We start from the raw sequence: 15,057 nt of genomic DNA, 5'->3' as shown, positions 1-15,057 counted from the left end.
TCCTTCTATAATAAATGGTCCTTCTCAAACAAACTGACTCCTTTTTAAAAATCCACTTCAATATTTTGCTTCTAGTTTTTACTTTATAAAAACCGAAAAGCACTTTATGGTGATAAAAAAGTCTATATTATTATCATCTAATTTTTTATTCCCTTTATATATTTATTTAGAATAAATACAAGCAAGAATTAAAGAGTGATATTAATTGTATTCTCTTTTAGTCAGCAGATGCCCGTTACCCACTCCAGAGTATTCATTAAAAGTCCAACTGCTTTTTTAAATGAAAAGGAAGCAGACAACTAAATATGAAAACTCCTCACAAAGTTATCTCCTGTGCTCAGATAGTACCAACAACTTTATTTTTCATCCAGTGTGGAGCTGATGGAATTGAGCCACAATGACATTTGTGACTAGAGGGGAAGATGGAAATGATTCCATTAACCTAGAGTGCTGTAACATATGGTAATCATAGGTGGTAGAATAGCTGGGTTGGACAAGGGTAAAGTAAGCCATGTGGCACAGACATTATCAATTACCACACATGGTAACCATGCTGATACAATGTAGCTTTTCCAGAAGGGAAATGATTTGGGCATATGAATTGACTTACTGGCTTATGAAAGAGTGATCTATAAATGACATATCTGGCACCAATGTAGCACACGTGGTTTCCAGTAATTTTGCAAGCTGGGGACTATTAAGATTTGAAGAACCTCCATATACCTAAATGTCAGTACAATGCATTGCAGCTATTGGCACAAAGGCAGCAAGCCAAAATATCGATGCAAAATAAACTTGGACCATTCATATATAAAACCATCAAATATCTTTTTCAGGTGTCATATAAAATCCTGGAATTTTGTATCTCTGGAAAAAATAATTTCATGAATCTTTAAGGTATAAAGCTTACGGGCATGGCAAAAGCTCAAGATTAGAGTACTGGGAGATGGAATTACAATTACTTGTTGTAAGTATTGGCAAAAATATTGATTTTGAAAGAGACATGAAAACTGTATTTTAAGAAAATTTAATATACACATACTCTTTCAGAAGAAACACTGAAGGCTGAAAGGTCAGTTGGGCAGTGGGAGATAAGGAGTACAGAAAAGAAGAGTGTCAGTGGAAATGAAGATGACCAGAAGAGACTAAGACACTCTATAGGAAGATCGGAAATTCTAACAGGACACCTGATGACCCAACTTCAGAAGACCAGTAAACCACCCAGAGAGGCTCACAACTAACCACTGTGGCTATCTATTGCTGCAAAACAAATTACCGCCAAACTTAGTGGCCAGAACAAAAACCACCTTAAAAAGGGTCTACTGTATAGCAAGGGAACTCTACTCAGCACTCTGTAATGGTCTCTATGGGAAAAGAATCTAAAAAAGAATAGACACATGTATATGTATTACTGATTCACTTTGCTATATACCTGAAACGAATACATTGTAAACCAAATATATTCCAATAAAAATTAAAAAAAAAAACAAAACTCTACCTTGCAACTGAGGAACAAATTTGAAAACAATTAGGATAATTAAAATAGAACATTATAGGTTGAATATATAGCACAAAAATTATTTTAAAAACCCACTTTACTGTATTTCACAGCCCCGTAGGATGACTGGGCTCACATAGGTGGCTCTCACTTGTAGGTCTCATGAGGTTGGAGTCTGATAGCAGTTGGTTAGGGATAAAATCATCTGAAGGCTCAACTAGGCTAAATGTCCAGAGACTCATTCACATTCTACCTTTTTTCCAGTGATATTGAAAAAAATTGAGTGGAAAATGACTAATATATAAATTATTTTCAAGATATTAATTTGATTGTGCTGAGGCAGGTTATTAACCGAGAGCTCAGCTGGGACTGTCAATTCCAATGTCCACACATAACGTCTCTATTATAATAGTCTTATGGTAATCAGATGTCTTACATGGTACCTGAGAGTTCCAAGAATGAGTGTTTCAATGAATAAGACAGAAGGTGTGAACTGGTGTCATAAATCAATAGCATTAATTCTGTGGTACGGTAAGGGCCTAAAAGAAGCAGAAGAGATTAAGAAGAGATGGCAAGAATACACAGAAGAACTATACAAGAAAGGTCTCAATGACCCAGATAACCATGATGGTGTGGTCACTCATCTAGAGTTGGACATCCTGGAATGTAAAGTCAAGTAGGTCTTAGGAAACATTACTATAAACAAAGCTAGTGGAGGTGATGGAATTCAGCTGAGCTATTTCAAATCCTAAAAGATGATGTTGTGAAAGTGCTGCACTCAATATGTCAGCAAATTTAGAAAACTCAGCAGTGGTCACAGTTTTCACTCCAATCCCAATGAAAGGCAACGCCAAAGAATGTTTAAACTCTTGTATGTGCTGTGCTGAGTCGCTCAGTCGTGTCCGACTCTTTACGACCCCAGGGACTGTAGCCTGCCAGGCTCCTCTGTCCCTGGGGATTCTCCAGGCAAGAATACTAGAGTGGGTTGCTATGCCCTCCTCCAGGGGAATCTTCATAACCCAGGGATCAAACCTAGGTCTCCTCCATTGCAGGCAGATTCTTTACAGTCTGAGCCACTAATTCTGCTCATCTCACATGTTAGCAAGGTTATGCTCAAAATCCTTCAAGCTAGGCTTCAGCAGTACATGAACCAAGAACTTCCAGATGTACAACCTGGATTTAGAAAAGGCAAAGGAACCAGAGATCAAATTGCCAACATTCATTGGATCATAGAGAAAGCGAAAGAGTTCCAGAAAAACATCTACTTTTGTTTCATTTGACTATGCTAAAGCCTTTGTGTGGATCACAACAAACCTGAAAATTCTTAAAGAGATGGGAGTATCAGACCACCTTATCTGTCTCCTGAGAAACTTGTATGCGGGTCAAGAAGGAACAGAACTGGAGATGGAACAACAGACGGGTTCAAAATTGGGAAAGGAGTATGACAAGGCTATATATTGTCACCCTGCTTATTAAACATATGCAGAATACATCATGCGAAATGCTGGGCTGGCAGAAGCACAAGCTGGAATCAAGACTGCCAGGAGAAATACCAACAATCTCAGATATGCAGATAATAATTCTCTAATGGCAGAAAGAAAAGAGGCACTAAAGAGCCTCTTGATGAGGGTGAAAAAGAGTGAAAAAGTTGGCTTGAAATTCAACATTAAAAAATTAAGATCATGGCATCTAGCCCCATCGTTTCATGGCAAATAGAAAGGGGGAGAGTGGAAGCAGTGACAGATTTTATTTTATTGGGCTCCAAAGTCACTGTAGACAGTGACGGCAGTCATGAAATGAAAAGATGCTTGCTCCTTGGAAGGAAAGCTAAGGCAAACCTAGCATGCATGCATGCATGTCCGTGCTCAGTGGCTCAGTCATGTCTGACTCTCCGAGACCCCATGGACTGTAGGCCACCAGGCTCCTCTGTCCATGGGATTTTCCAGGCAAGAATACTAGAGTGGGTTGCCATTTCCTCCTCCAAGGGATCTTCCTGACTCGGGGATCGAACTCACATCTCCTGCATTGATAGGCAGATTCTTTACCACTGAGCCACCTGGGAAGTATGACCAACCTAAACAGCATATTAAAAAACAGAGCCATCACTTTGCCGTAAAAGTCTGTATAGTCTATGTGAGACAGCAAAAGAGACACAGATGAAAAGAGCAGACTTTTGGACTCTGTGGGAGAAGGCGAGGGTGGGATGATTTGAGAGAATAGCATTGAAGCATGTATATTACCATAAGTAAAATAGATCGCCAGCCCAGGTTCAATGGATGAGAAAGGGCGCTCAGGGCTGGTGCACTGGGATGACCTTGAGGGATGGGATGGGGAGGGAAGAGGGAGGGGGGTTCAGAATGGAGAACGCATGTACACCTATGGCTGATTCATGTCAATGTATGGCAAAAACCACTACAATATTATAAAGTAATTAGCCTCCAATTAAAAAAAAAAAGTCCGTATAATCAATGCTATGGTTTTTCCAGTAGTCACGTACAGTTATGAACATCAAAGAATTGATGCTTTTGAACTGTGGTGCTGAAGAAGACTCTTGAGAGTCCCTTGGACTGCAAAGAGATCAAACTAGTCAATTCTAAAGGAAATCAGTCCTGAACATTCATTGGAAGGACTGATGCTGAAGCTGACACTCCAATTCTTTGGCTATCTGATGCGAAGAACTGACTCATTGGAAAACACCCTGATGCTAGGAAAGATTGAAGGCAAAAGAAGGGGGCGGCAGAGGATGACATGGTTAGATAGCATCCCCAACTCAATGGACATGAATTTGAGCAAACTCAGGGGATAGTGGAGGACAGAAGAGCCTGGAGTGCTGCAGTCCATAGGGTTGCAAAGAGTTGAGCGTGACTTAGCGATTGAGTAATAACTCTATTGGTCAAAGCAGTTACAGGCACATTACTTTCAATAAAAGGGGACAAAATACACCCCATTTCCTGATGGGAGGAGTGTCAAAGAATTCATCTTGAAACTACCATAGTGACATTTACCTGTATAAATTTATGATAAAAATTTATCAATTTAAACTTGGAAGCTCAGGGCACTTCCCTGGTGGTCCAGTGGTTAAGAATCCACCTTCCAATGCAGGGGACAGGGGTTCGATCCCTGGTCAGGGAACCAAGATCCCATGCAAATGAGCTTGTATGCCTCAACTAGAGAGCCCACCTGCTGCAAACTAGAGTCCATGTGCTCTGGAGCCTGCATATACCACAACTAGAGAGAAGCCTATGCTGCAAGGAAAGATCCCACATGCCACAACTAAGATCTGATACAGCCAAAATAAATAAATAAATATTTTAAAAAATAAAACAAACTTGAAAGCTCAGAAATTTGAGTGTTCTAAAACCCAACAGATTATTGGATGAAGAAGTTGTGATATATATATACACACACACGTGTATGTATTTATACACACACACACATACATATATACATACAATGAAATATTATTCAGCCACACACACACAAAATGAGGAAATCCTGGGAACTTCCCTGACAGTCCAGTGGTTAGGACTCTGAGGTAGGGGGCTGCTGCTGCTGCTGCTGCTAAGTTGCTTCAGTCGTGTCCGACTCTGTGCGACCCCAGAGACGGCAAACCCACCAGGCTCCCCCGTCCCTGGGATTCTCCAGGCAAGAACACTGGAGTGGGTTGCCATTTCCTTCTCCAGTGCATGAAAGTGAAAAGTGAAAGTGAAGTCGCTCAGTCATGTCCGACCCTCAGAGACCCCATGGACTGCAGCCTACCAGGTTCCTCTGTCCATGGGATTTTCCAGGCAAGAGTACTGGAGTGGGGTGCCATTGCCTTCTCCGGAGGTAGGGGGCAGGTTGAGGAAATCCTGCCATTTGCAACAGTATTGATGGGCCTTGGGAGCAGTACACTAAGTGAAATATGTCACACAGAGAAACACACTGTACGATCTCTCTATATAGAATTTAAAACAAACTCATAGAAAATGAGATCAGATTTGTGGTTACCAGAGAAAGAGTGTTGGGAGAGGGGCAATTAAGAGAAAGGTGGTAGAAAGGTACAAACTTCTAGTTACAAGATAAATAAGTATCAGGGAGATAATGTACAGCATGATTATAGTTAACACTGCTATATGATGTACATGAAATTCAAGAGAGTAAATCCTAACAGTTCTCGTTCCAAGGAAAAAATTTTTTCTTTTTAATTGTATCTATATGAAATGACGGATGCTAACTAAACTTACGGAGAAGGCAATGGCACCCCACTCCAGTACTCTTGCCTGGAAAATCCCATGGATGGAGGAGCCTGGTAGGCTGCAGTCCATGGGGTCGCTAGAGTCGGACATGACTGAGCGACTTCACTTTTGCTTTTCACTTTCATGCACTGGAGAAGGAAATGGCAACCCACTCCATTGTTCTTCCCTGGAGAATCCCAGGGACGGGGAAGCCTGGTGGGCTGCCGTCTATGGGGTCGCACAGAGTCAGACATGACTGAAGTGACTTGGCGGCAGCAGCAACTAAACTTACTGCAGTATTTACAATATAATGTAAGTCAAGCCATTAGGCTGTATACCTTAAGTTTATACATTGATGTATGTCAATTATATCAGTAAAACTGGGACTCTTTTATTCCTTTCATTCCTCGGTAAAACAGGTAAAAGGACTTCCTTGGTGGTCCAGTGGCTAAGACTCCACACTCCCAATGTAGGGGGCCTGGGTTCAATCACGGGTCAGGGAACTAGACCCCACATGCTGCAATTAAGAGTTCACGTGCTGAAACTAAAGATCCTACATGCCACGGCGAAGACTGAAGATCCTGGGTGCTCCAAGTAAGACCTAGCATGGCCAGGTAAATATATAAATTTGTTTTAATCTGGGGAAAAAAAGAAATTTGGGTGTTCAAAATTACTACAGAAGTATATTAACTGACACTGACAAATCTCAGAAGGAAATGATGTATAAAAATCACAATGACAATATAGAAATTTACAATGAGAACTATTACTTCCATTGAGACCAGACAATTCTATCCATCTGGCTATAACCAAAGTATTAATAATTGGGAAATCAAACTATCAACTGATAACTGATATGCATAGAATCAGAGTTCATTATGATTCAAATATCTAAAGCATCAAACTGAGATAGCCTGATGCAACCATTTCTACAATCAGGATTAGTTATCAGGACCAATCTAACTAGGACCCTCATTCCCATGAACAGGGCTTGAGTGGTTAAATCAAAGTTAGTGCCATTTTCATCCTCCTTTTTCTACCGTGCTGTATAGGATGTTGACACTTCTGATGGACACACTTAAAGAATATGGCCCAGGCCATAGTGTCTCAGGTTAGAGTTTCTGACCTAAGCATTAATGATAGTTCAGTTCAGTCGCTCAGTCGTGTCCGACTCTTTGTGACCCCATGGACTGCAGCATGCCAGGCTTCCCTGTCCATTGTGTTATTGGGGGCTGTAAGGTACATATTATGATGTTTAGCCGCATACCTGATATTTATCCACTAGAAGCCGGTGGCACCTGTTCTTAGCGTTGAGATGAGCAAAATATCTTCACAATGCTAAATGTCCCCTGGGAGGCAAAATCATCCCAAGTAGAGAACCACTTCATTCATATAAGAGCAAAGATTGGAGTTAGACTGACTTTCTGATAGGCTGTTTCCTAATAATAAGACTTTGAGCAAGTCATAAATTACAATGTACCTCCCTTGTTTTTGGTTGCCCAGCAGCTATATCCCTTTCCTAGCAGCATTTGCATCTCTTTTAGGCAATCACCTCTCTTCCACTATAGGCAGTTTTGGTAAGCCTCCGGGCCTCCTCTTGCAGAAGCCAAAGATAACTGTACTGACTTTCTCCCCCAGATGCTATCACATCCTGGGGTCAGACACGGACCTAAGTTAGGTCAACAGAATACTCTCTACCCAACTTTGAATCTTGACCAAGAAATAAGAATAGAGAAGGGTGATAGTTCATTCATCTCTGCGGGCTCCAACAGTGAGACTCTCCCTGCTGTCTGGGGTTCTGGAACTAACTAGGTTTTACATTCCCAAGTGGGCTTATTCTGCCTTCCTATTGTTTCTGTGACATACAATTAATATTAGGGACTAAACAACAACTATTAGTAAGGGATCTTGAAGATTACATAGTTTAATTCTGAGAGCAAATTTATATCTCTAATCTCCAAGTTCTTAGAGAACAACTTGCTGACACTTGAGCACACCACTTATGGAATTAATAATTTGGCAACTGACTAGATACGTAGTCATTTTGAGTTAGTCTTTGAGAAAGGTTCTGACATTAAGAGAAATGAAGCAGAAAAAGAAAACCAATTTAGGGGAAAATGGGTTTGGTTTTATATGTGTCAAATATTTGATAAAATCATGACATTGTTAATTTCAAACAGATTGCAGCAGGTTTGGAGCACGAGTGATAGAGCTTAATATGTTGATCTGGGACACAAAAGAGAATTTAACATGACAAGTGAAATAAGGAACTACAACAATTCTTCTGAGGTTATAGAGAGAACAGTGGACATCCAAAGGATTCATTCACTACAAACAGAAGCCAATTCTGGCTGATTTAAACAAAAAATACTTAATATTTATTAAATAAATGAATCAAAAAACCCCGAAATTCATGAAGAAAAATGCATTAGCTATAATACTACCTACCATATTCTACCAATTGTCCGGTATACAACTTGCTTTTAGAATTTGACTGATACAGGATGGAAAACAGGGACTTTCCCAGTGGTCCAGTGGTTAAGACTCTGCCTTTCAATGCAGAGGGTGTGGGTTCAATCCCTAGTTGGGCAACTGAGGTCCCACATGCCATGGAGTGCAGCCAAAAATCAAACAGAGAGTACACTGACATTTTCCCCTAATTGTTTTCTGAGATATCACCTAGTGCCCTCTTTAATCACAAGCCCTCTGCCAAATTCAAAACTCAAGGCCCTGGTTTACATCCAAATAAATTCCAGATGGAGAGATTTAAACATAAAACTTGTTGACAGTTCCATAAGAAAAAAAAAGAGAATTTAATAATCAAGGAGTGGGAAGGTCGAAATAGGACACACAAACAAAATAAAAAGTAAAAAATTGACTACATAAAAATCTGATTTCCACAAGGCAAAAAAATAAGACAAACTGAGGAAAATATTTGCCATATCATGAAGGCCTAATACCTTCATTAAAATGGAAAGAGCTCCCACAGATTAATAACACCAACCACCTAATAAATAAATGAACAAAAAAATAAGAACAGCAAGTTGATAGAAAAGGAAATATGAGTCAAAAAGCATTCAACCTCACTTTAAAAAGAGAAAAGAACAAGAAAATGTTAATATCACACTGTGAGATGTCATTTTAATAAACATCAAATTGGCAAAAAAGATAAAATACTATGTTGAGGGCATAAACAGCCATTCTGAAACAACACTGATAGAGGTATACATTAGTAGTATCTCTGGAGGATATGTGTGCAACATCTATCGAAATTCTAAATGTACATATACTCTACAAATTCCTTATAGCCTCACAAAAAAAACTAAATATCCATCAATTTCAGAGTGATTAAGTAAAAGGATATCTGTACAATGGAATATCACACAGAAATTTTTAATTGAGAAAATTCTATATGTACCAGTACAAAAATAGGTGCAGATTTGAGTGTTGAAGTCTGGGGTTAAGATTTAGGTGTTGAAGAAAACTGTATTTTAGATACATGTAATAGCTCTAGAAGGTCACACAAGAAACTGGTAATGCTGATTGCCTCCTAAAAATGAACTGAGCAACTGAAATACAGGGGAGGAAAGAAGACTTAGTTTTCACTGAATTTCAAGTCTTCTGCAAATACTTCTTAGTAAAAAAAAATATTAAAAAATAACAAAGACCAGAAAAACATTTTTCTCTTGAAGAACTAATGATAGCGATTATATTTCACATCATTAGAACAAGAGTTATATAATCAGTTATGTTTTTCTCTTTGCCTTAGTTCACATGACTTAATATAAATTCTCTTTACTTTTAAAAAATCTTCACTTTTAAAAAATCTCTGTTCATTTTTAACTTTTGAAAGTAGGTAGGACATAATTTCCATAAGTTCTGAAGCTCTTCTGAGTGAATCCAACTTTTATGTTCTCACAAAATAAGCCACACGTAAAATCACTATCTGAGTATTGGTGTATTTAAAAAAACTCACATCTTACTATACATAATGAGAGTCAAAAGGACAGCTGAAACACAAAAAGGCCTAGGTGAACTAAATCTGAAAACAGAAAACAGAATATATTATGGTCAAAAACACATGAAAACTCATCAACATGTTTTATGCCAAAATCAGTTCTGAGGGAGCAAAATGTTCTATAAATTTTAACAGTAAATTTAGGCACTGACGTTAACTAAAAATACTTATTATGAACAGCCAGCCTCTCTCCCGTAACTCAATTTTTTAAGTAATAGAACATTTCAACATTATGTCTCAAACCTGAAATGCCATGTATTGGAATGGAAACCCTAGAATTATTGATTTTGAAAATTAAAAATGTGTAAATGTCACTTCTGTATTTCCAGAATTGTTCATTTAAAGTGAATATTCAATAAATGCCTCTACAAAGACAGAAACCACAAAATTTTGACCAATGAATTTAACACTCATTTAGTCCTATCCTGTTTTAAAAATAAAAGAAAGAAATGAGAAAATAAAGGTGTTTAAATTGACATGGCTTATTAATGTCTCAGCTAGAATTAGGATCTAGGTCTTCTGACTTTAATCCTATGTTCTTACTACCACATTGTATTGTAATTTTATCACTAGTAACTGGTTGTAAACATTTTTGTAAGAACATTATTAAGAAAAAACAAAGTAATTAGAAAATTAAAATAGCTGATCTACAAAATGAAAATAAGTCTACTAGGGTTAAAATTTAAGCTACTAGGAAGAGCTTTAAAATATTTCAAGGACAAATCAACTGACCTAAACTTAATAAACATTAAAAATCAATAGAAGTTTCAAGGAACAAAAAGTGTTGCTCATATAAACTTATAAACCATTAAAACACTATTAGAAACAACCCAAATGTCCATCAAACAAATGAACAGATAAGCAAAATACATTATATACCTACATACAATGGGATATTACTCAGCCTCATAAAAAGAACTGAAGTTCTTTTACATGCTCCAACATGGATGAACCAAGAAAACATTAAGCCAGAGACAAAAGGAAAAATACAGTATGATTTCATTTATATGAAATACGTATGATAAGCAAATCAAAGAAATAGTAGATTGAAGATTATAAGGAGCTTAGAGGAAGAAATAATGAAGAGCTATTGCTTAATAGGTAATCTGTTAGGGGTGATGAAAAATGTTTTAAAAATGGAGATATTCCTACGATTATTAAAAATGCCACTGAATTGTACACTTACAAATGGTTAAAATGGCAAAATTTTAAGTACTGTTTTACTCCAATTTTTAAAAGTAAAAAAAAAAAAAAAAACGACTATTACACATATTTATTTTATAATTAAAAAGTGTTTAGAAACACCATCCCATGTATGACCAAAAATTCTAAATTTTGTTTGAGGGACTTCCCTGCTGGTCCACAAAGACCTTTGTTGCTGTTCAGTTGCTCAGTCACGTCCGACTCTTGGCAACCCCATGTACTGCAGCACACCAGGCTTCCCTGTCCACATCTCCTTGGAGTTTGCTCAGACTCACGTCCGTTGAGTTGATGATGCCACCAACCATCTCATCCTCTGTTGCCCTCTTCTCCTCATGCCTTTAATCTTTTCCAGCATCAAGGTCTTTTCTAATGAGTCAGCTCTTTACATTAGGTGGCCAAAGTACTGGAGATTCAGCTTCAGCATCAGTCTAAGACCTGGCACGCCAAATAAATATTTTAATTTATTTGAAATATTTATTCATGCAACAAGTCGTTGTGAAACGTGTGTTATGCAGTAAATGGATGGCTGGATTGACGGATGAAAGGAATGTAAGTACGCAGGCCAGCCTATCACGCGTACTTGGAGTTGACAAAAAGATCAAATTAAATGACGTAAAAGTGTTTCAAAAATCATAAGGCACTATATACGTATGATTTAAGTTATATATTGGGCCCCCAGTGGCTCAGTGGCAAAGAATCTGCCTGCCAATGCAGGAGATGCTGGAGATATAGTTTCAATCCCTAGGTCAGAAAGATCCTCTGGAGGAGGAAATGGCAGCCTGCTTTCTTACCTGGAAAATTCCATGGACAGAGAGGCCTGGTGGGCTCCAGTCCATGGGGTGGCAGAATCAAGACACCACTGAATAAGCACACGCACACAAGTTATAAATCTCCAAATTGAAGCTAAAAGTCATCAGTTCAGTTCAGTTCAGTCGCTCAGTCACGTCCGACTGTTTGTGACCACATGAACCGCAGTATGCCAGGCCTCCCTGTCCATCACCAACTCCCAGAGTTTACCCAAACTGATGTCCATTGAGTCGGTGATGCCATCCAACCATCTCATCCTGTCGTCCCCTTCTTCTCCTGCCTTCAATTTTTCCCGGCATCAGGGTCTTTTCCAATGAGTCAGCTCTTCACATGAGGTGGCCAAAGTATTGGAGTTTCAGCTTCAACCTCAGTCCTTCCAATGAACACTCAAGACTGATCTCCTTTAGGATGGACTGGTTGGATCTCCTTGCAGTCCAAGGGACTCTCAAGAGTCTTCTCCAACACCACAGTTCAAAAGCATCAATTCTTCGGCACTCAGCTTTCTTTATAGTCCAACTCTCACATCCATACATGACCACTGGAAAAACCACAGCCTTGACTAGACGGACCTTTGTTGACAAAGTAATGTCTCTGCTTTTTAATACGCTGTCTAGGTTGGTCATAACTTGCCTTCCAAGGAGTAAGCGTCTTTTAATTTCATGGCTGCAGTCACCATCTGCAGTGATTTTGGAGCCCCCAAAAATAAAGTCTGACACTGTTTCCACTGTTTCCCCATTTATTTCCCATTAAGTGATGGGGCCAGATGCCATGATCTTAGTTTTCTGAATGTTGAGCTTTAAGCCAAATTTTTCACTCTCCTCTTTCACTTTCATCAAGAGGCTCTTTAGTTCTTCTTCACTTTCTGCAATAAGGGTGGTGTCATCTGCATATCTGAGGTTATTGATATTTCTCCCGGCAATCTTGATTACAGCTTGTGCTTCATCCAGCCCAGTATTTCTCATGATGTACTCTGCATATAAGTTAAATAAGCACAGTGACAATATGCAGCCTTGACATACTCCTTTTCCTCTTTGGAACCAGTCTGTTGTTCCTTGTCCAGTTCTAACTGTTGCTTCCTGACCTGCATATAGGTTTCTCAAGAAGCAGGTCAGGTGGTCTGGTATTCCCATCTCTTTCAGAATTTTCCACAGTTTATTGTGATCCACAGTCAAAGGCTTTGGCATAGTCAATAAAGCAGAAATAGATGTTTTTCTGGAATTCTCTTGCTTTTTCGATGATCCAGCAGATGTTGGCAATTTGATCTCTGGTTCCTCTGCCTTTTCTAAATCCAGCTTGAACATCTGGAAGTTCACGGTTCACGTATTGCTGAAGCCTGGCTTGAAGAATTTTGAGCATTACTTTACTAGCGTGTGAGATGAGTGCAATTGTGCAGTAGTTTGAGCATTCTTTGGCATTGCCTTTCTTTGGGATTGGAATGAAAACTGAACTTTTCCAGTCTTGTGGCCACTGCTGAGTTTTCCAAATTTGCTGGCATATTGAGTGCAGCACTTTCATAGCATCATCTTTTAAAATTTGAAATAGCTCAACTGGAATTCCATCACCTCCACTAGCTTTGTTCATAATGATACTTCCTAAGGCCCACTTGACTTCACATTCCAGGATGTCTGACTCTAGGTCGGTGATCACAACATCGTGATTATCTGGGTCATGAAGATCTTTTTTGTACAGTTCTTCTGTGTACTCTTGCCACCTCTTCTTACTATCTTCTGCTTCTGTTAGGTCCATACCATTTCTGTCCTTTATCGAGCTCATCTTTGCGTGAAATGTTCCCTTGGTATCTCTAATTTTCTTGAAGAGATCTCTACTCTTTCCCATTCTATTGCTTTCCTCTATTTCTTTGCACTGACTGCTGAGGAAGGCTTTTTTATCTCTCCTTGCTATTCTTTGGAACTCTGCATTCAAATGGGTACATCTTTCCTTTTCTCCTTTGCTTTTCACTTCTCTTCTTTTCACAGCTACTTGTAAGGCCTCCTCAGACATCCATTTTGCTTTTTTGCATTTCTTTTTCTTGGGGATGGTCTTGATCCCTGTCTCCTGTACAATGTCATGAACCTCCATTCATAGTTCATCAGGCACTCTGTCTATCAGATCTAGTCCTTTAAATCTATTTCTCACTTCCACTGTATAATCATAAGGGATTTGATTTAGGTCATACCTGAATGGTCTAGTGGTTTTCCCTACTTTCTTCAATGTAAGTCTGAATTTGGCAATAAAGAGTTCATGATCTGAGCCACAATCAGCTCAGATAATATTCTGCAAAGTCATAATATTCTGCCAAAAAAAAAAATTTCAATAAAGGATAAATGTTTGTAAAACCAAGAAAGAGTTACTTTTAAAAAGTGTTTGCATATTTGAACAATTACAGGCATATCTCATTTTATTTCTATTTCATCTCGAAGATACTGTTTTTTTACAAACTGAAGGTTTGCAACAACCCTTCATTGAGCAAGTCTATTGCACCATTTTCCCAACAGCATTCATTCACCTTCTATCTCTGTGCCACATTTTGGCAATTCTTATAATAGCTCAAACTTCCTTATTGTTGTATTTGCTATGTTATGATCATTGATCTTTGTTAACTCTTGCGGGATTATGACTTGCTCAAAGCTGGCAGTTTTTAGCAACAAAGTTTTCTTTTAGCAATTAAGTATTTTTGTGTGTGTGTCTTTTTAAGGCATACATTTCCCATTTAAGTTTTGAACATAATTGTTTTCCAAAATATTTTTTATGTCAGTTACAGAACTTCTCTGCTTGAAATTGCAGTTCCTGACCCTGAAATGCTACTCTTTTCTATGAGCATGAATGTGCCCCACAGGGACCTGGCGCATCATGCACTTTTCACAAGGCTGTGCAAGTACGAATAAATCAATCCTTGTGGGACAGGATATGCATTTGGAATGCACTTTAATTTTCATAGATATATATAAATACTCTTTCAACTTTGTCCTTTAATACTAAAGGAAAGGAGAAAACCTATACATGAGTACTAAAAAAATCTGATCTTCTCCAGAAATCAAAACAAATAAGTTATCCTTCAGAACCAAATATGTGACTGTTAGCTGGTGATACTCTTTTTTTCTTTCTCATTCTTTCTTTTGAAAGTTAGTCACTCAGTCCAGTCTGACTCTTGCAATCCCATGGACTGTAGCCCACCAGGCTCTCTGTTCATGGAATTTTCCTGGCAAAAATATTGGAGTGGCTTGCCATTTCCTACTCCAAGCAATAAATTATTATTAATTAAGGTATATACATTGTATTTTTAGACACATGCTTTTGCACACTTAAACCACAGT

This window comes from Bos taurus, chromosome 19, assembly GCF_002263795.3.
Source record: "Bos taurus isolate L1 Dominette 01449 registration number 42190680 breed Hereford chromosome 19, ARS-UCD2.0, whole genome shotgun sequence".
In the NCBI taxonomy this organism is placed as follows: Eukaryota; Metazoa; Chordata; class Mammalia; order Artiodactyla; family Bovidae; genus Bos; species Bos taurus.
This window is presented reverse-complemented; position numbering follows the sequence as displayed.